The following is a 22,497-nucleotide window of genomic DNA, read 5'->3' as shown; positions in this document are numbered from 1 at the left end:
CTCTAGTGGTTTAAGGCAAACAGGTGATGACACTGGTTCAGGATCCCACATTTAGTAACTATCTGAAGGTGGATTTGAACTCAGGTCTTCCTGACTCCAGATCTGGTGCTCTGTCCACTGAACCACCTCCTAGGAAAGAGATAGAATGTTTAATTTTCCAAGCAGTGCCTCTATTGAAGGTCTTCCAGATTATTCAGATGAATTATTGGCATTGAGTACTACAGGACATTTAAGATTTATATAAAACCTGACTCACAACAACTTCAGGGAAGATAAGCAAGTATATCTATCATCTTCCCCATTTTACAGATAAAAAAATTGAGGTTTGGAGTATAAGTGATTTGCCTAAAGAGGAAAAGCTCAGAAACCACATTACTTGCATCTGAATTCAAATCTTTTAAGTCTTAAACCAGCACTCATAGTGAAATGAGTTAATTCACCTTGCTGGGGAAGCACAAGTCAGATGAGCATGGGTAGCTCCAGAGACTGCATCAAAACTCACAGTAAAGTGGCTCCAACCCCTTGGACAATAATTTCTGCCTGTCCTTCTCATAGGATGCTCATATGGGGATGTTTCTTTTACCCTTAACTCTTTATACAGGCATTGAATTCTGGCACTTAAAAAAAGTCATTAGACCTAGAAGATCTGGTTCTTCAGGTACTCATAAAGCTATGGGCCATGATCTGGAGTTGAGGGGTTTGGACTTAGAACCCAGGAACCCTAGGTTCAAATCCTGCCTTGGACAATTACTGGTTGTTTCAAGTCCTAGTGCCCTCATTTGTAAACATGTGAGGTTGTATCCAATATTGGATAGGGCTCAGTTTCCTCATTTTATAGAAAAGAGTTAAACATCATCATTACATGGGTGAGGAAAAGATTTAGTGTTGTCAGGTGATTTGTTCAATAAAAATAATGCCTGGCTTATAGTATGCATTTTAACTTATTTTTTTAATCATTTATTTATTTGTTAATCTATCTACTCATCTCTCTATCTCTGTTAATCTGTTTATTCATCTGTCTGCATCTATTTATCTGTCTGTCACTCTATCAACTTATTATCTATCTATCCATCCATCCATTCATCTATCCATCCATCAATCCATCTATCTATATTAATCTATCTATCCATCTATTTCTATGTCTATTCATTTATCTCTGTTGATCTCTGTCAATCTGCCTGTTTATCTGTATATCTATCTGGTAATCTGCCTGTCTACCTATCCATTCAACCAGTGGTCTATTTAAAACAAGACTTGGAGCTCACTGTAGCTCAGAGCATGAATTACTTATTTCAAAATTCAGACATATTGAAGAAAGTGGGGAAAAGCATCAGATCAAATGGATATGATCGATCTATCTATCATCTATCTATCTATCTATCTATCTATCTATCTATCTATCTATCTATCTACATCTATGTGTCTATCTTTATCTATCTATTTATTTATCCTTCCATCCATCCATCATCTACCAATCTACATATCCATCTCTCTCTCTCTCTCTCTCTCTCTCTCTCTTTCTCTGTCTCTCTCTCTGTCTCTCTCTTTCTCTCTGTCTCTCTCTCTCTCTGTCTCTCTCTTTCTCTCTGTCTCTTTCTCTCTGTCTCTCTCTCTCTCTCTTTCTCTCTCTCTCCCCCTATATCTATCCCTTCCTCACTCTCTCCATCCATCCATTCATCCATCCATTTATCTATGATTTATTTATCCATTGGAACCAGCAAAAACAGCACTGTAAAATATTTGAAATAAGATAATAAAGTTCCAAATCCTATTTTTACTCTTTATTAACTACAATTCTGGCTAAGTCATTTCCTCTCTGAGATTCAATTTCCTTAGAGATAATGATCCCTCTTCCAGGTCTACTGTGAGGATAACAGTGTAAACCGAAAGTTCTGTTGGAAAGTGAAATGTTATTGTTTCTCCTGATCTGTGGAGGTGACTCTGTATAGTGGAAAGAAGATTGTCCCAGAGTTCAAATTGCATTTCTGTCACTTCCTGTCTTATATTCCAGTCTCCTATGCATTATTGATCTTTATAGCATCGAACTTTGTTTTGTCATCAGATGAATCTGTAGCTGACCTTCTATTTGGCTCTGTCCCAGCCACTTCATTAGTGCTGGAGCTACCTGTAATGTAAAATCTATGAACCAAGATAAGCTGGATGTAGTCAAACAGGAGATGGAAAGATTAAACATTGACATCTTGCGTGTTAGTGAACTTAAATGGATGGGAATGGCTGAATTTAATTCAGATTATCATTACATATTCTGATGTGGGCAAGAGTCCCTCAGAAGAAATGGAATAGCCCTAAGAGTCAATAAGGAGAAAAGCATGGGTTATAATCTCAAAAATTATAGAACCATATGTTTGAATCCAAGACACACTATTCAACACCATATAATACAAATACTGATGTAAAGAGGCCAAAGTTGTCAGTTCTATGAAGACCTGCAGCATATTTTAGAAATAATGCTCCCCCAAAAGAAGTCACATTCATCATAAGGGATGGGAATGCTAAAGTGGGAAATCAAAAGATAATTGAAATAAAAGGCAAGTTTGGCCTTGGAGTACAAAATGAAGCAGAGCAGAGACTAATAGGGTTTCATCAAGATTGCTCTCTAGTCATAGCAGAAACTCTTTTTCAATCCAAAAGGGGATTCTTCATATGAACATCACCAGATGATCAATATAAAAATCAGGTTGATTATATATTTCGCACCCAAAGTGGGGAAACTATACAGTCACTTAAAATAAGACTTGGAGTTGACTATGGCTTAGATCATGAGCTTATTATTTCAAAATTCAGACAAGTTGAAGAAAATTGGGAAAATCATCAGATCAAATAGATATGACCTAAATAATATTCCTTATGAATATGAAGAGGTGATTAGATTTGGTAGAGAGCCTGAAGAGCTACAGATGAGAGCTTTGCATCATTATATTGGAGACAGCAACAAAAAACATTCCAAAGAAAAAGAAGAGCAAGAAAGTAAAATGGCTGCTGATGAAGCTTTCCAAATAGCAGAGGAAAGAAGAAAAGGGAAAGGGAGAGAAAAAAATGGAAGGATATGTCCACTGAATGTATAATTCTAGAGAATAGTAGGGAGAAATAAGGTTTTCTTAAGTAAACCATGCAAAGAAATAAAAGAAAACAACAGAATGGGAAAGACAAGAGATCTCTTAAATGGGCATGATCAAAGACAAAAATGATAAGGATTTAACAAAAGTAGACAAGATTAAAAAGAGCAAGAATACACAGAAGAAATATACAGGAAAGATCTTAACATCACCGATAATCAAGATGATGTATTTACTGATTTAGAGCTAGACATGCTGGAAAATGAAGTGAAGTGGACCTTGGGAAATATTGCTAGCAAGAAGGCTGGAGGCTGGAGGAGGGACCTGAACTAAAGGATGCTGCTGGTAAAGTGCTGCATTCAATGTGCCAGTGAATTTGGAAAACACAACATTTGGAAAGGATAAGTTTATCTCCCAACCCTAAAGAAGGGCAATGCTAAGGGATATTCAGATTACCAAACAGTTGTACTCATGTATCAACAACTGCTTCAGCATGTTATGCTTCTGCAAGATTCAGCAATATGTGAACTGAGAAATGCTAGAAGAGCAGGCTAGATTTTGAAGAGGAATCAGAATCAGAGTCCAAATTGTCAAGATTCACTGGATTACGGAGAAAGCAAGGGAGTCCCAGAAGAAATATCTACTTCTTCACTGACTCTACTAAAGTCTTTATCTATGTGATCACATCAAAATATGGCAGGTTTTCAAAGAGATGGGAGTACCAGATCATCTTACATGTCTCCTGAGAATCCTGTATATGAGCCAAGAAGTAAGTTAGAACAGAACATAGAATAACTGATTAAGATTGACAGGGGGGTATGAGTATGCTGTATTGTGTAACTTTATTTATTTAACTTACGTTCAGAGTATAGCATGTGAAACAGTAGGCTGGATGAATCAGAAGCTGGCATTAAGGTTGCCAGGAGAAGAATCAACAATCTTCAGTATGTAGGCAATACCACTTTGATGGCAGAAAGCGAAGAGGAATTAAGAGACTTCTTGATGAGAGTGAAAAAGGAGAGTGTAAAAGCTGATTTGAAGCTTAACATAAAACCCCCCTAAGATCTTAGCAACCGATCCCATTACTTTCTGGCAAATACAGGAAGAAGAAATGGAAGCAAGTGTCAGATTTTATATTCTTGGACTCAGACTGCAGATGGTGACTGCAGCCATGAAATTAAAAGGCACTTACTACTTGGAAGCAAAGCCATGGCAAATCTGGACAATATGTTATGGTTCATGGGGTCATGAAGAGCCAGATAAGACTGAAAGACTGAGCAATGGCAACAAAGCTGTGAGTAAGTGCTCTCTTCTCTCCGAGCCTCAGCTATGTCTTCCATAAAAGGAGGTCTGAGACTAGGTGATTGGGAAAGGTACTTTGTCTCTCAAACTTTCCATACCTTTCCTTCTTTCCCAGACAAATTCCTAGAAAAATTTGCCTCCCAGATCTACACACAAATTGAGTAGAAAAATTGCCTCCCAGAAAGTTGGCTCCCGGATCAGCGTAGCCACCCCTCAACTCCTGGGTGCCAGGGATGGATGCATTCTCAATTGCTTGCTCGTCACCTCCACCTGGATATCTCATAACCACCTCAAACTCATAACTCATGTTCGTGTCCTAATTGGACTTGGTGGTCCTTCAGATTCCTTTCAACTCTGGATTCTTTGATTGGTTGGGGGAGTTTCCATCTTCAAACGAATTCCACTATCTCCCTTCAGTTCTCCACATCTCCATACCCATATTTCCATACCTAAAGGTAGAACACTTCTCTCAAAGAAAAGCCTATTTCCCCTCTCCCCTTTTTTGATGGTACTGTTTCCTAGACACAACTTCTGCTGCTGCTGTGGCTTTGATTCACCTGTAGTTCCATTCCTATGGGGAAATCAGACAATCTGAGTTTCTTTTATTGGCCTAGGTAGAGAGCTCCTTGTTTTGACAAAATACAGAAACTGAAAAAAAAAAAGAAAAGAAAAAACATCTTTATGGGCCTCTCTGCTCTCCCACAAAGCTTGCTGCCAAAGGGTCATCGCAGAGCCGATAATAGATCCCTGGGGTACTCCACTAGAGACCTCCTACCAAATTAATATTGAACCAATAAGAACTACCCTTCCAGTCCGGTCATCCAATCAGTTTTGAATTTGTCTAATTGCATTATCATCTGAATCCATCTCTCTCCATCTTCCCCATAAGAATATTATGATTTTACTAAAATCTCCATAAATGTCATCCACACAGCATTTCTTTCTTCTACCAGTTTAGCAATTCTGTGAGACAGGAAATGAGCTTAGCCTGGCAAATCTGCTCCTGATGAAGCTGCCAGGCTGGCTTTCTGAGACATCCTCAACTGTCTTTTTAATGATCCAGGGGAAATTTTCCACAGGAACTGACACTGTGCACACTGTCTTATCTCTGAAATTTTCTGTTCCTTTCCTCTAAAATAAAAACCAGGACAACATTTGCCCTTCTCTAATCTTTTGGTATTTCTCTTGTTCTCCACGATTTCTCAGATGTCCTTGACAATGTCGCAGCAATCACGCCTGCCTGTCCTTTCTGTACCCACGGTAGAGTTCCTCAGGGCCAGCTGGCTGGAATTCATCTCAGGCAGCCAGGAGTCCTCCTCTATCCTCACTGATCTTGGGTATCGACTCCGTGCTAGGCATTTTTGTTCTAATGTTTTCTGTGCAAAGGTCATTCTCCTGGGCAGAGAAAATGGAAATAAAACAAAAATGAAATAGCTCTAGCCTCACTCATCTGAAGTGAAGATCCTATCCCATCTTTGTTGCTGTTTTGTCTGACTATGATCCCATTTGGGGTTTTCTTCGAAAATTTTTTTCTTTTTCATCTATTTATTTATTTATTTTATTTGGAGAGGTTTTCTTGACAAAGATAATGGAATGGATTGCCACTTCCTTTCCTAGAACATATGTAAATGAAGAAACTGAGGCAAACAGGGGTAAATGATTTGCCTAAGACTGAAAGGCTGGATTTGAATTCTTGACTCTAGGTCTGGTGCTCTATTCCCTGAACCACCAAACTGTCCATGTTTGCTTCCCCTTGAAATACTTAAATAGCTCCCCTCTTCTCCCCCAATCTCCTCTAGACTAAACATGTCTCCATCAACCCGCTATCATATTATATGCTCTTGAGACCTTCTGCCTTTGGGTTTCTTGTAGCTCATCTTAATCTTCTTAAACTGTGATGCTCAGAGTGGACCACAATATTCTAGATGTAGCCTGAGCAAGGTAGAGCATAATGAAACAATCACCTTCCCAGGTCTTCTAGCTCTGTCTCTGAATCTATTCTAAAAAGCTTCCCAAACATGATGAACTCAGTTTATTTTGTAACCAGACCCAAATCTACCTTCCCTCCTCCCCCAACCTCCTGCACCTAAAGTTCCTGTCTAACCACACAAAGAAAAAAGTTAACATCAGCTTTGCTCTTGTTTATACCTTGAGATGCAGTGATTAAGTTACATCCATAATGCATGGTGTTTGTAACCCAGTATTAATAATAATAATGCCGTCTTGTATTTCTCTGATAGGAGAAGCATGCTCCCAGAGACGGTTCATTGGTCTATTCACACACAATTTTCATACATCTCTAAAGATTACCATTTTAACAGCTTTTGGGATAGATACTGCCAGGCAGTTACATTTAACAGTGCATAAATCTAATTCCCTCCGCACTCAATTTTCTCAGGCTGCAGAATCAATTTGAATCTGTCAGGATTTTATACTAAAGTCTATTAATGCCCCCCGCCTTTCCTTGCGTCTCTTCCTATGATCCCAGTCTCTTCCTGCTCTTCTATCTGTACAGTCTCGCTCTTTCAGAACCTCCCCCAGACCAGGAAGGCGACTGATGCCAACTGGCAGCCTCTGATCTCTTTACAACGAAGGCCAATTAAGCACGAAGGAGAAACACAAGGATGGCACTCGGGGTCCAAAAAAAAAAGCCTGGGAACCAGAGCACAGGAGAGACTTAGCGTTCTTAACAGCCAAACACTCCTGGGTAGAAATAGGTTCCTCTCTGATGTTGTCATTTACCAAGGGAAATACCATAGGGTTTTAAAGTTGGCAGGAACCTGAAAGATGAGGGGATTTCTGAGCTAAAGCTCTCAGGGACCAGCTAGTCTACCTCCTTCAATTTGCAGATGAAGAAACTGAGGCTCAGAAAGAAGTCAGTTGCTCAAGGTAACTTTGGCAATGTCAGGGCCAGAATTTAAACCCGAAACTCTCCATCTTTCCATAGTAGCAGGATACCTCCCTGCCCAGCTGAGAGTGAAAGCAATGGGAAAACTGTTGGGGCTTGTTTTAGGGAAAGGTTTGTTTTGAAATATGTTTAGCTTTTAGTATGATCTCTTCATTTGTACAGAGTATAGAGCAGAGCTCTCATTTCTGAAGCCCTAGATGCTGTAACTCTCAATGCAACCTAAGACTGACACTTTTTTCAATTGACCTACCATTCTGTTGACTCATATTGACTTTATACTTTATCTACCTACCTATCTATCTATCTATCCCTCTTCTCTCCCTTCCTTTCTCCCTTCCTTCGTTCCTTCCTTCTCTCCTTCTCTGCCCGATCTTTCTGTTCCCATCTATTAATATATTTATCTGACTGCTTGTCTAAAACATGTATTACTTATCATCTTTCTTTATCTATGTATCTATTTGTATGCTCCTTCCCTTTTTCCCCTTCCTTCTCTCTCTCTTTTTCTTCTTCCCTCTTCCTCTTTCTTTTCCTTCTTCTCTTCCTCCTTCTTTTTTCCCTTCTTTTTTCTTCTTCCATTGAGGGAAGTAAGTGGTACAGTGGATAAAGCTCTGAGAATGAAGTCAGGAGGATCCATCTTCAAAAGTGGCCTTAAATACTTACTAGCAGTATGACCGTGGGCAGGTCAGATCACCTCTGATTGGTTCTGTTAATTCATCTGTAAAATGGGGATAATAATAATACCTACCTTGCAGGGTTCTAATGAGGTTCAAATGAGATAGTATTTGAAAAGTACTTTTCACCCTCCCTGGATTATAGTGGATGCTAATATACATTTTATCAATTATTTGTCATTTTGTCTATTTGGTCATTTATCACTGTCTCTTTTCCTGACATCTGGAGAATTCAAGATGGCTAGCGATGGAGTGGGAGTGAGAAGTTTTTTTTCCCCTTTTTTAGTTTGCCATTTATTTGACATCCTCCCTTTCTGCATTTTGGGCTATGCTAACAAGAAAGAACCAAGGGTTCTCTAGGCAGATTATCATTGCCAAGTCATCTGAACAGATGGAGGCCTTCTTCCACTAATTCTGGAATGCCCTATGTTGCAAGTGAACTCTCTTGCCATTTAACAATACTGAGTCTTTCATTCGGAAGCCTCCATCCCACAAGCTACAATAGCTACCATGGTGATGCACCTTTTTAATAGTAAAACTCCATTGTTGACCATGTTGACCTTTCTGTAACTTCTGGTTCACCTAGTGGGAGGGCCACCATTCCAGTGGTCAACCATCCCAGTGATTGTTTGTCTGAGGTTAAATATAGGGCTCAGGCCCCAGCGTTTCTTCTCCCTGAATGAGCCAACAAAACAATATGCCTCAGATCAGAGTCCAAAAATCAAACCCACTGATCTCTAGGGAGACACTGTATCCCGAACCCTCTCTATGGCAACTTGATGGGAAGATCCAGAATTCAGAAAATAGGATGAGACAGATCCAAGAGAAAGCTAATGAGATTAATCCATATTAAGAGAGGTGAAGCTTCCTGGAATGAGGTGATCCTTCTGTAGCTCTCTCTGGTGGTCAGAGCACTTCTGGGTTTTTGTGTTCTGTCTGATGCATTTTGGGAACCAAAGCCCATGGAGAATTCAGAGGAAGGTAATCAGGGCCTGGTGGAGGGTCTTGAGTTTGAGTCATATGGAAGGAACTGGGGATGTTAGCAGATAGTATGATGCTGGAATAAGTTCTGACCGTGGAGCTGTCACAGGAGCTGGATTTATGCCTCAGATATTCACCACCTGAGTGACTTTGAGCAAATCATTTAAATTCTTTGGGTCTCAGTTTCCTTATCTGGAAAATAAAGAGTTTGAACCAGATGGCCCCTAAGACTCCTTTTAGCATCTGACTGGATCATGTTTAATTTGGAGAAGAGGAATCTCAGGAGGAACATGACAGGTGATTTCCAGTATAAAACAGGTTATTTTGTGGAAGAAGGATTAATTAGACTTGTTCTGCTTGACTCCAGTAAATAGGATTAGAAACAATGGGTGTAAATTGGAAAGAGGCAGATTTAGATTTGATGTCAAGAAAAACAAATAGTAAACCAAAACTTCTAATAATTAGAACTGACCCAAAGTGGAATGGATTTGCTTGGTGAGCTCTCTGTCATTGGAGGTAAACACAAAGGCTACTGATCACAGGTTGGAAATGTTGTAGGCTAGAAGAGATTCTTGTTCAGGGCTGGATTGGGCCAGATGTTCACTGAGGTCTCTTCACCGCAGAGATTCTGTGCTTAACTCCAAGAGATCCTTGTTGGATAGAATCCCACTATTCCCCTTCAATCTCCCATCATTGACAAAACTTCCCTGAAGCTGCTTCTTTATTCTTGCTGGGGGACTTGATAAAATACAATACATTGATGATAATCATAATAATAAATGATGACACAATACTGATATAATTTAAAAAAAATTCTTCTCCAATGTCACTATATTCTACTCACAACTTTGGCAGCCATAATTCTGAAAGCTTTGATCCAGAGAAGGCTTATTGATGGTCTTGCTCTAGTTCCATCTTTAATGGTTTAAAATTGCACTGAGATTTTTGGAATACCCTATACAAACGAAGTAAATACAAAATAATTTGAATGTGGAGGTGGGGAGAATAAGTTAGTAGAATACGGAATGGTTTCCTGTGGGAGGTAGCATTTAACATGAACTTTGAATGGAATTGGCAAACCTGACCAACATATTTTTAATTCCATTTATTCAATCCAATCGAAACATATCTGGTGCTTACTAGTTGTAAGATCACAATCTAGTTACTAGTGATATACAAAATTAAAAAAAAAACATTCTTGCCCTCAATGGGCTTCCATTCTACTCAAGAGGGGATGTGACTAAGGTGAAGGATGGCAGCAGAGTATAATTTCCTGTGAGTCTAAATTGTCCTGCCTCTCTCCCTGCCATCTCCCTCCCTGCCCTGCTATGTCTTCCCTCCTTCCAAGTCCTTGGTCTCCCAATGCTGGCCCTCCCCTCCAGCTACCTGACATATCAAGCACCTGGGCAATGGGCCCACCAGTAGTTCATTTAGCTGCTGATGGCATGCCATTGGAATATAGGTTTCACAAAGCACTAAACAAGGTCATTGAGCTTGGATGTTCAGGTATAATTGCTTCCATCAGGGCTATAAATGAGACCATTAGTGTTAGTAGCTCTAGAGTATAGAGACAATAAAGTGCTCATGCTAGATGGCTTCCTGGTTCTCAGACACTCAGGGATGCGGAAGGAGAGTGGAGGAATCTGCATGGCTTCTGGGGGTCATGGGCACAGCTGCAAATACTACTACTAATACGGAAGGATCTGCCTAGGGAACTCACAGTGTGGAGATTCTCTCCACCAAAACAGACTAAAACCTGTCTATTTCTATGACTTTGTAGATAAATCTTAACAAGGCCTGAGGCCTTAGGGAGCTTAAATAATTTGGCTCAGGTTTCACAGCTAATAAATGTCAGAAACCTAAGTTTTTCTAACTCAAAGCCTAGCATCCTCTAAGTTTATATGAGGGAGGAAAAGGAGAAATTGGAGGATGAAAGGAAGGGGAGGGAGAAAAGGAGGAGATGAAGGAGATAAAGAAAGGGGAGGAAGAAGAGGAGGAGGAATGGGAATGGGAAATGGCAACAGCAAACATTTATTAAATATTTACTTTGTGATAGGCACAGAATGAAATGATCTTTCCTTATACAGAGCTTATATTTTAATTGGGGAAAAACAAGTATACATATAAGTATTTCCAGAATAAATAGAAAAAGAAATACTACAGATACCTGTAAGGTAGTTTGGTGGAGGGGCTCTAGTGGGAAATCAAGGGAGGCTTCATGCAAAATATGGTATCTGGGTTATAGCTTCAATGAAGAGAGATAGAGCAACAGAGGAGAGAGGGCATCTCAGTCATTGGGGATGACTAGTGCAGAGACACAGAGATAAGAGATTGGGGGTGTTTAAGAGAGACAGACAAAGAGAGGGGAAAGAAGAGAGAGAGAGAGACAGAAAGAGAGAAACAGAAAGAGGGAGAGGCAAAGAGAGAAACAGACAGACAGACAGAGAGACAGAGACAGGGAAAAGAAAGGGGGAAGGAATGGGGGAGAGAAGAGAAGGGGAGGAGGGAGAGCTAAAGAGAATAAAGGAGAGAGGAGGAACAAAGAGAAAGGGAGAAAGAAAAGGAAAGGAGAGACAGACAGACAACAGAAACTGAGGAAAAGCCAATTTGGCTGGATTAAAGAATGTGGGAGGGATGATAATTTCCAATGGGTCAGAAGCAGGTAGATGGATAGAGCCCTGAGTCTCAAGTCAGGAAGACCTGAATTCACATCTTCTACTTGCCTCAATTTCCTTCACTGTAAAATGGGAACACACAGGGCTTCTGAGAGGATCACAAGATAATATTTTTAAAATTTCAGATAGAAGAGCTTATATTTTATAGTAGAGGAGAAAAAAATAATAAAAAATAATAAAAATAATAATAATAAAAGAGAAAGAGGGAAGAAGAAGGAGCAGATCTTTCAGAGGATAATAGAGGATCTCTAATTCATGTCACAGTGGGATATGTTGAAGGAACTGGGAATACTTAGCCTGGAGAAGAGGGGTGTGTGTGTGTGTGTGTGTGTGTGTGTGATAGTTAGATTTTGTTATTTGAAGTACTGATTTGCTCTGTATGGCTTTCAGAGGTCTGAACAAAGACCGAAAGGAACAAACTATAGAGACAAATAAAGGGAAATATCCCGATGGATAGAGTTGCCAAAAGTGGCAAGGGCAGACTTAGAATATAATAAGTTCCTTATCAAAGAACTACACTCAGAGGCGGGAGGATCATTTATGTGTTGCTTCTGTGGGCATAGGGATTTCCTTCTGGAGTGTGAACTGCACAGATTAGGAAATTGAGCCTCAGAGAACAGATTTCCCCAAGATCACACACTTAGAAAGCATCGGAGACAGGATTTGAAACCAGGTTTCTCCAATTCAGTCAGACCACACAAATTCAAAGACTAATGGGGAAGGAGGGGGAACAGAAGGGGAATCAGAATGAGTGGAAAAGCCTGTATTATTTTTAAAGAGGTAAAACCATTACTTTCAAGTATCTATATTAACTTAGAACTGACTCTTAACATTCTACAAGTCTGTTTTAATGAATAGACATGAATAATTTCTAATTAAGGATACCCAGCTGTGTGTTAAGGTCCTTTTAAGTACTTAGTAGGTTAAACATTTCCCCCTATAATCTTCATCACCCCTTAATTAATTTCCGACCCTTTGTTCGAGGATTCTTCAAAGGTAAACTTTGGCATAGCCTTGGGGTGAATGATCCCAAATTATAATTAATGAGATTTTATTCTAATTAAGATCAGTTGGGTCCAATCCAACCTAACAAACATTTATCAAAGGCCTACTATGTGCAAGGCACTGAGCTAACCATTGGGGATCCAAGGATAAAATGACCTTGTCTAAGGAGGAGGGCGATAACCAGAAATCAAGGGATATCACTAAAAATCAGTTAAATAGATAAAGTGCAATTTCAGGGGGGAGAAGTACTAACAAGCAGGAAGGGCTTTCTTGCAGAGGTGACACCTGAAAGGAAGGAGGGCACAGCTTGGACAAAAGCCTGGAGGTGACAGATAAGATGCTGCATCTGGGAATGGCAGTGAGCTTGCCTGCAATGTGCAATATGTCAAGGGAGCAGTGTAAAATAAACCTGGAGTCAGATATAATAGGCTTCAAATGCCATGCTGAGGAAGAAAGAGGTTTTGATCTTGAAGGCAATTGGAAACCACTAAAGATTCCCGAGCAGGCAAGTCACATGATCACACTTCTACTTTAGGAATATTGATTTGGCGACTGTGGGGAGGATGGACCGGGGCTGCTGTTGCTGCTGTTGCTACTAGCCAGGGAGCATGCATGTAGCACCTACGGCATGTCAGCCGCTGTACGGAGCACTTTACAAGTCTTATCTCATCTGATCCTCACAGTCATCCTGAGCAAGAAATGCTGTCGACATTTTACAGTTAAAAAAACCAAGTCTGACAGAAGTTGAATGACTTGGTCAAGCTCACACAGCTAATAAATGTCAGATCTGAACCTGTGATTTAATTCATGGAAGCCACGAGAGAGAAGAGGGAGGGAATAGGAATCCATCTGCAATCTAGGTGAGAAGATGGAGAAGGTCACCAATGAGAGTGCTGGGTGTTGAAGCAGAAAAATAGGTGGGAGATGGAGAAGAGATGTTTTGAAGATGGAGCTGACCATGTTTGGGGGTTGATTTGCTAGAAGGAGTTGAGAGGGAAACATGAAGATGATTCAAAGGTCTTGAACCTGGGAGGTTGGAAGAATAGCAGTGCCTTCAGCGGAAAAATAGAGATGTGGATGGGTTTAGAGGAAGAGAGTGAGAGCTAGCTTGAATATTGTTGTTCTCCAAGAAGACCATGACATCAGGGAGCGGATGCAAGTGAGTTGGATTTAAGTGAGGGAGGGCTGGGCAAGGTCACCTGCCTCACTTTCCCCTCCAGAGCCAGCTGGGTCCTGTGGACAGATATAGATTAGGACGACTGGAGGTTCCAGCTGCAGTGGGAGACTGGTTTTTTTAAGCTGGTCTCCACAGGTCTCGCTTTAACTGAGGCTGTACATACTCAGTGATTAAGGCTAGGTAGCAATTGAAGTACCTAGTTAAAAAAAATCTAAATAAATCTGGGAAGAGAACTGTTTTTTTGCAGAAATGATTGCTATTTACATTCACTCTGAGTCAATTGAGACCCAATGGTGAGTTGGAGCTATCTAATCGGCAGCTGGTGAGGAGGAAGAGACATTTTCCTCCCTCTCCCAATTTGATCCAACAACATAAATATTCAGATGGATGCGTGAGGTCATGCATTTAGGAGGATTGTTCATGTTTTCATACTTGCCCAGCCTGTGTTCAGGTTCTCCTCAGGGTCCATCCAATGGGCTGGAGGTCTCCAGAAGGGTACCAGGATCATTCTCCTGAAATCCCTTGCTTTTTCTGCCTGAGCATCCTATTTCTTTGTTACCCAAAGTCTTCATTGCCTCCTTTGCTCCTTTCCTTTAGAGTTCTTCCTCAGTCAGATGCTGATGCCCTCCATTGTCCTTTACTTTTCCTCTTGATTATCTCTGAGCTCCTTCCAGCTTGAAGACAGGACTATTCTAGCTCAAGGTCCTGGAGGACAGAACTTGCAGGACCTAATACTCCAGCTGAATCCTGAGTCTGTCCAAAGAATATGGCTTTGTCACTGGTCACAGATACTGTGGAGCTCCTGGCTGGGTGAGAACTCCCTGAAATGAGGATCCCTTTAAGTTCTGGAAGGCAGCTGAGGATCAGAGCTGAGCTGTGAGTAAACAAGGCTGAAATACTGGCTGACAGCTGCTCCACCCAACTCCTCTTAATGATCTGACTGGATTCTAGCCCAAGTTCAGCCTCCAACAGGACTAGTTATTGTTCGGATTCCCTGGCAGAGCCTCTAGCCACTAATCCAGAATCACCACCCTAACCTGGTTGTTCTCCATCTTCCATAGGGCTCAGCTTGCTATTACCAGGCTTCGGGGAGGATAGAAAAAAGAATAAAATTCAATTCCATTTTACAAATATTGAAACATCACTGACAGTCGGGTGGGTGCCAAGGGACAGAAATTGCCTCTGTTTTTCCATCACCCTTAACTCCCAGGGCAGCTAGGTGGAGATATATTGCATAGAGTGCCTGCTCTGGAGTCAGGAGTTCAAATCTGGCCTCAGACACTTCCAGCTGCGTGACCCTGGGCACATCACTTAACCCTGTTGCCTCAGTTTCCTCATCCATAAAATGATCTGGAAAACAAAATGCAAAACTGTCCCAGTTTCTTTCTCAACTCATAAAAAATTCTACTAGTTTAAGCAACAGTGAGTTGTGTAGTTTCCAGGTGTGAATAAAGGGAAATAGTGACAATAGTGACCGTCTTGAATGACTCGAAGTGCTTTGACTGTTGTTGAGCCAAAAAAGGAGCTTTTGTTGAAAGGTTTTAGAGTGGTTGAGTGAAGGGGGCCGAGGGGCTTTAGGGTGATGAATCTGGCAACACACATGACTTGAGTGGGCAGACCAAGATGAGTATCAGAGAACTGTTAGGAAGCTGTTAAAAGGGAAGTCTGAACTAGATTCTAATTTCTAGGACTAGGGTATAAAATTGTCAGAGGAAGGACCCTGTTGTCCACATTCAGGGATAGGCCCAACCCATGAACCTGCTTCATAAAAGTTTTATTTTATGTTTGATATACCTTGACATGAGAAACTATCTGTTAAGTGCTTAGCAAAGTGCCTGGCATGTCAAAGGTGCTATATAAATGTTTATTCCTATTTCCTATTTGGAAATCTGAGGATCTTAAGATCACAGATTTAGAACTGGAAGAGATTATAGAGATCATCTAGTCCATTTTTACAGATAAGGACACTGAGGACCAGTGAAATTAAATGAATTGCTCAGGGCCATCCAGCTAGTAAGTGTCTAAGTCAGGATTTATACACAGATTCTTGATTCCATTATGCCATGCATTAACTCTAGGGCATAAGTATGGATAATGAGTCTGAGAAGCTGGCTTTCTAAGATGAGTATATGTATACCCAAAGTTGTTGATAGGGGGAGAGAGAAGGGGCCCTGGACCCTTCCTTCATCAATGGAACCAGCATCCTGCTATGCACTTGGGCTCAAAACCTCAGGAGGCAGCTCTGACCCCTATCCCTTTCTCATTTATCTCCCAATCCTACAGACTTCATTCCATTGGTGAGAAATGGTTAAACCAAAGCTCTCTTGATTAATGCTTCCCCTCCCCCCCAATCCTCCTCCCCATCTCCCCATCCCTAATGCTGCAGACATAAGAGATGTCCAGATATGGGCTGGGCTGGAGGACCTCCAGATCTTTTCCCACTCTGAGAGTCTATGATTCTGGGAGTGAAGACAGAAAACTTTGGAAGCAGAGACCAAGGAGATGGCTGTTACCTCTTGCCATCTATCTCAGAGCCGCTCAGGAGACAGGCCATATTGTACTGTGCAAATAATTCAGAGAGCCTGGATTCAGAAACTAGCCATGACCCCTCTCTGGGGCTCAGTTCCCTCATTTGTCCTTGGACTAGATGACCTCTGAGGGATCTTTTTGAGCTCTAAATCCTATGATCAGGCTTTTCCAATAGCCCCAAGGAGGAACAAGGACAGCCTCTCTCCATTTCTACTCAAGCTGCTATAAGACTTCATTCAGATAAAAATTACCAGTGGCTGGGCCCTGGAGCCTGGATTTCAGCTTCAAACAGGAGGCATTTGAAGAACCTGAAAGAATTACAAAACTCTCTGTTCAGATCTTCATTTAAAAACCCTGTCTCAATAATTCCACCCAGGGCCCCGGAGCTTCTACAGCACTCATTATCCTTCCTGTTTCATTTGGGAGGAAATCAAATTGACTTCAATTTGATCTGAAAACCTTTCATCAATGATCTTTTCATGCTGAGGGAAAGAGATGAACTAATCAAAGAGAGACATCCCTTTGAAGAGTATTGTCAGTGCAGCCTGGCACTGAGGGGCTCTCGGCAGCCTCAGTAGCCGGAGCTGCCCTTCCCTGCCAGCATCTCCCCATCTCGTGGGAAATCTGCCTGATTTCCATTGGCTCCAACGATTCAGGGTAGGGATCACTTGGGCCTCTGAACTGGGGAAAGAGCCCTGGGACTTGTTACCTAATTGTGAAGGCTGAGTGCCCAGAGGAAAAAGCCAGAGTGAGGGTGATAGCCCTGTTATCTATGCATCTATTCCCTATACATAATTTTAGGCACTGTGCTCAGAATTAGAGACCCAAGATGAAAAAGAAAGATCAAATGGGAATATAGAGACAGAAAATCAGATAACACACATCACATACTACATCTATATTTATATATATATATATACATATATAATTAAATGTGTATAGGTATTATGGATACACATGCATGTGAATATAAGTTTGTACAATGCCATACATAGATATATACAGATATATTTGTTTATATATAGATATATATGTGCGAGTGCAAGTATATAAATGTATATGTGCACACATATATACATATATATATACATTTATATATATATATTTATATGTATATATGTGTGTGTGTATATATATATATATATATATATATATATATATATATATATATATATATATATATACACATATTTTACAAATGCACACATACAGGATTCCCAAAAGTCTCAGTGCCATTTTAAAGCAATGATACTAAGACTTTTGGACAGTACATATATATATGTATAGATTCTGACTTGTGATTTCATCAATGCAGACAAGTCTTGGTGTGGAAACTCCCTCCACTATTGCAGATCATCTCTAGGTTGTAACTTGTGGTCTCAAAGCAAGACAGCTGAGAGAGCCTACAAAGGTTAAATACCTTGTCTATGGTGCCAAAATCAGGTTCAAACAATTCAAATATCTAGCCTTTATTCCTCACCTAGATTTCCGTTCTCCCTCTGACTTCCGCTGGGTCTGCAGTAGCCTCATAACCAGAGCTGGAGTCTGAGAACCTGGGTTAATTCCAGCTGTGCTCCTGCTATGTGACACACAAGCTCACCTGGGTCCTCACCACTGTGAGGCAGTACTGTGGTATCTTCCTTATCAATTCACTCTTCACAACAACTTTTTATTCCCTCCTCAAACCACTTATGAGGGCCTCTCTCCCCATCTTCTCAGCTGAGAATCTGCCTCAGAGTTTGCAGAAAAAACCAAAGCCATTTGTTGAGAACTCTCTCTCTTCTCCTTGTTTTTATCTTGACACTGGCACAAGAGTGCCCAGCATGGCGTGCCCTCATCAGAGAAGGTGCCGTGCTCTATGAGCAAAGGAGAATTGAGTTAGCTCAGGGGAAAAGCAAAATGCACAAAACTGGAGAAACTATCCCAAATGTTCATATTTTTTCTGATCTGTGGCAGAGCATTCTGAACTCGGACACACTGTGACTCGACTCTAACATAATGATGTCATTTTGGTCCTCTTCAAGAATGAAGGGCAACAACAAGCCTTTGACTACTCCCTACCTTTGTTTCACGTGATGAAATGGTTTTACTCCTAACTGAAGCAATCTTTCTACTTAGTCAAGTACCATTCTTTCCTATTTCCTCTAACAGAATCCTCTCTCTGTCATCCTCCTTTCACTTATTTTCTATCTTCCCTCCTCTACTGGCTCATTCCAGGTCTGCCTGCCTTTTGCCTCTCCATGTTCTCTATTTAGCCATTAAAGTAATTTTCTTAAAATTCAAATCTGATCATGTTGTCCTTTATAAACTCCAGTGGCTTCCTATAGCCTGCTGGATCAAGTACAAGATGCTTTGTTTGGTATTTTAAAAGCCCTTCACAGCCCACTCACCCCCACATTTCCAGTCCTTTTACCACTTTACTCCCTGAAACATATTCTTTAGTGTATGGCTTTTTGGATGTTTCACAAACAAGAAAGTCTGTCTCTTGGGCATTTTCTTTAATTAAAATATTCTCCCTCCTCCTCTGCTTTGACTACTGAACCTCCCTGGCCTCCTTTGGGTCCCAACTAAAATCCCACCTTCTACAAGAAGCCTTCTCCAACCCTCTTAAATCCAGTGTCTTCCCTCTGTTAATTATCTCCTACTTTTATACAGCTTGTTTCGTGTATATATGTATGTATCTATACACATACACATATTGCATGTTGTTCCCCATTAGATTGTAAGCTCCTTGAGGGTAGGAACTATATTTTGCCTCTTTTTTTATCCCTAGAACTTAGCGTGGTGCTTAATGTTTATTGATTGATCTGGGATAAATCATGTGATCTCTCAGAGATTTAATTTCTTCAATTATCAAATGAAACAATTGGATGACATGATCTTTGCATTCCCTTTCATCCCTAAAGCTGTGCTTTATCTCCTGAACTGGTCCTTATCCTTAGACAAGATCATCTAGAAGCTGAGAAGGGCACGTGAGGAGGCACCAGGAGGGAAATTTGGGGTTGAGTTGTCTGGGGAACAGAAACCTGAGGACTCCACTGCTCCAGCCCATGAATGGCACTGGGTGATGAAGGAGAAACTGTTTCTTTCCCTATGTTCACAGAGACTCAAACAAGAGAAAAACAGGAGAGATTCTGGTTCAGCCCAAGAATGAACTTGTCCATTAGTCAGGGCTGGACCTAAGGATATCTCCCAGGGCTTCTCAGTTCTGGGATTCTATGTCTCGTAATAGTGATGGGTTATTATAATTGAGCAAACTCATTTTTCAGGGACTGGGGAGCTCTTGAAAAGAAGAATGTATGGAATTGGAGCCCAGGGACTCTTCAGGGAGAATCCTTTGAGGGTTGGTGAAAGGTTTAAGACCCTGAAACTGGCAAGGGGATGGAGGGGCCTGGGGGTAAGGTGGGTGGGACCGTCTCTATATAAGTAGGAGTGATGAAAGCCAGTTCTGGCACGAGATCAGACCAATATGATTTTCTCCAAGAAACATCTTTATAGATTTCTAGCTGTTAGGGGGAATATATATTAGCCAGGAAGCCCTGGAAGAAAAGTGATGTGGGCTGGCAGGTCCTGAGGCACTCTCGTAAAGCCAGCTTCTGTATAATCATCAGACATCATTTTAATGCACTTACTCACCTCCTCTCCCCCACTCCCTCTTCAGTTCAATTAAAAAATACTTACAAAGTGTGTACTAGGTGCCATTCACTGGAGATGTGACATCATTATAATGATTTATGAGAAACATTAAAACTATCCCTGCCCTCAAGTGGTTCACATTCTACTAAGAGAAAACCATGATCATGTTAGTGCTTTAGAGCTTAAAAGCACTCTCCTTATATTATCTCACTTGATTTTTGCAATAAGGCTGGGAGGTAGGGGCTGTTATTATTCTCCCCATTTCATGTAAATATAAATATTATATATATCATTACTTTGTACTTGTGTATATATGTATCTCTCTATATACATATGTATATATATGTGTGTAGATAGATAGATAGATAGATAGATAGATATAGATATAGATGTGGCTAGCATAAGAGCATTTAGGGTACCACAGTTGATAAGAGTGGACTTGGAAGCAAGAAAATCTGATCTCAGATACTTGCTTGACGTGTGACTCTAGGCAAGTTATCGATATATAGCTATATAATAATACATATATATATATACACACACTACACACACACACACACAAAAGCACAGAGTAATTTTGATGGGCATCAGGATGGAGAGAGAGTAACAGTTTGACACAATTAGGAAAGGCCTTCTTCAGAAAGTATCACCTGAGTTGGGCCTTTAAGGGGACTAGGGGCAGAGCTTATTGTCAATATGTGCCAATATGTGTATATAGAATATATAGCATTATGTATATATTCTATAAGCAAAGCTATATTCTATAAAATATATTTATATACATTTTATTTAAATAAATTTTTATATAAAAATATATACATGTATATTTATAATATTTACATATAGAAGATATGCATATATTCTATATGTAAATATTATAAATTGTATATATAGAATATATACATATGTTCTATTTATAAATATACACACACACATACATATATATTCTCTCTCCCAAGATTTGGGGCTTAGGTGAGTGGTACCCTTGACAGAAACAGTGAAGTCTGGAAGTCGGCAAGAGGATAGGGTTCTGAGGGAAAGAGAACAAATTCTGTTTTATATCTGTTGATTTTTGTGATGTCTGTGGAAACATCCAATGGAACATGTGCGATATAGAGCTGTCAGTCAGTCAATAAACATTTATTAAACACCTAGTGCATGTCAGGGACTATATTGGATACAAAGAAAGGCAACAGATAGTCCCTGTTCTTAAGGAGACCACAGTTTAATGGGGGGGAGACATTATGCAAACAGGTATAACAAGCAATAGCCAGGATAACTGGGAAATAATCAGCAGAGAGAAGGCATGTGAAGGGTTGGGAAAGGCTTCTTGTAGACAGTGGGGTGTTACCCAAGACTTGAAGGAAGCCAGGGAAGACAGGAAGAAGACAGGAAGGAGGAAAACCCTCTCCTGTGGTTCTCCTCCCACCTTTTCAGGCTGCTTTCTGGGTCCTCATTCAGCTCACACACCCTGATGATCACAAATGTCCCAATAAACTTCCTCAGGGACCCTCTTTGATCTCCCTCTATGCTGTTGGACTGAGTGATCTCTCCTTCTCCTGCATGATCATTTCTGGGCTGATTCTGTGCCGAGAAGGGAGATTATCCTAGGCAGGGTGATGAGTAGGAACAGTGTCCAGAGCTGGGAGATGGAGCATAAGGGATGAGGAGGAGGTTGACGTCAGTGGGCTGGTGTTGGGAGTTAAGGTTTAAGGAGACTAGAAAAGAAAGGGGAAGGTTGTGAAGTCTTTGAATGTCAAACAGGATTTTATACTTGATCGTGGAGATGATGGGGACCCCTTGGGGTTACCGAGTGGTGGGATAACAAGGTTAGATATGCACATTTAAGATTTCAAGGAATCCATTAGGCAGAAAGACTAGAGGTCAGCAGAGAAGTTAGGGCTGCAGAGACAGATTTAAAAAGAATCAGCACAATGAAGAAATCAACAATAGGGACTTTGGAGAGAACTATCTCAGTTGGATAGTGAGGTTGGATTCCAGACTGTAGGGACTTAAAAAAAAATCCAGGGAAGCAGATTAGAGCCCAGGAGAATGATCAGAGTCATTGAAGCTTCTTGAAACACTTTTTTCCTGTAAGTCCCCTCCCCCCCCCCCCCCACCTCCAGTACGGAGGAACATGATGTCAACCCACTTCACAGGCAGGCAAACTGACTCAAAGGGAGGATAATGTTAAACCACACACTCTAGTTCTGGGAAGCACTCGAAGCGGAGGCAGAGCGCCCAGAACAACAGAGGATATGCAAATATGTTCTCAATAAGTCAGAGCTATTGTTCTCAAATAAAGGAATCTTCAAAACACACAATTTTCATTCTCTGTCTTAGGGAGCTGGGAACCTAAAGTTAATGTTTTCAGGCAGTTGGGGCAGTGCGTCCTGTCTCTGAAATCACCCACTTGTCAGTGCCCGGAAAAACAGGAAAAGCTCCGGAGAGGGGCTGGCCCATGGAGGCTGAGGTTGGGCTGGGGGGTTGGATGGGAGCTAAGGAGCAGAAGGAGATGCAGGGGCTGCCTCCTGGG

General features: G+C 40.9%; 1 long non-coding RNA gene across 1 annotated transcript in view; it reads right to left on the bottom strand.

The window, feature by feature from the left end:
- LOC141551830 (uncharacterized) overlaps positions 1-14,704 on the bottom strand; it is a 15,711-nt gene extending 1,007 nt beyond the window's left edge. The window contains exons 1-2 of the long non-coding RNA XR_012484978.1: positions 14,233-14,704; positions 1-129 (exon numbers count right to left, since the gene is read on the bottom strand). The exon at positions 1-129 is cut by the window's left edge and continues 215 nt beyond it. This is a non-coding gene — a long non-coding RNA (uncharacterized LOC141551830). The remainder of the gene's footprint in view (positions 130-14,232) is intronic.
- Between the last annotated feature and the right edge of the window lie 7,793 nt (positions 14,705-22,497).

This window comes from Sminthopsis crassicaudata, chromosome 1, assembly GCF_048593235.1.
Source record: "Sminthopsis crassicaudata isolate SCR6 chromosome 1, ASM4859323v1, whole genome shotgun sequence".
NCBI classification, from domain to species: domain Eukaryota; kingdom Metazoa; phylum Chordata; class Mammalia; order Dasyuromorphia; family Dasyuridae; genus Sminthopsis; species Sminthopsis crassicaudata.
This window is presented reverse-complemented; position numbering and strand designations above follow the sequence as displayed.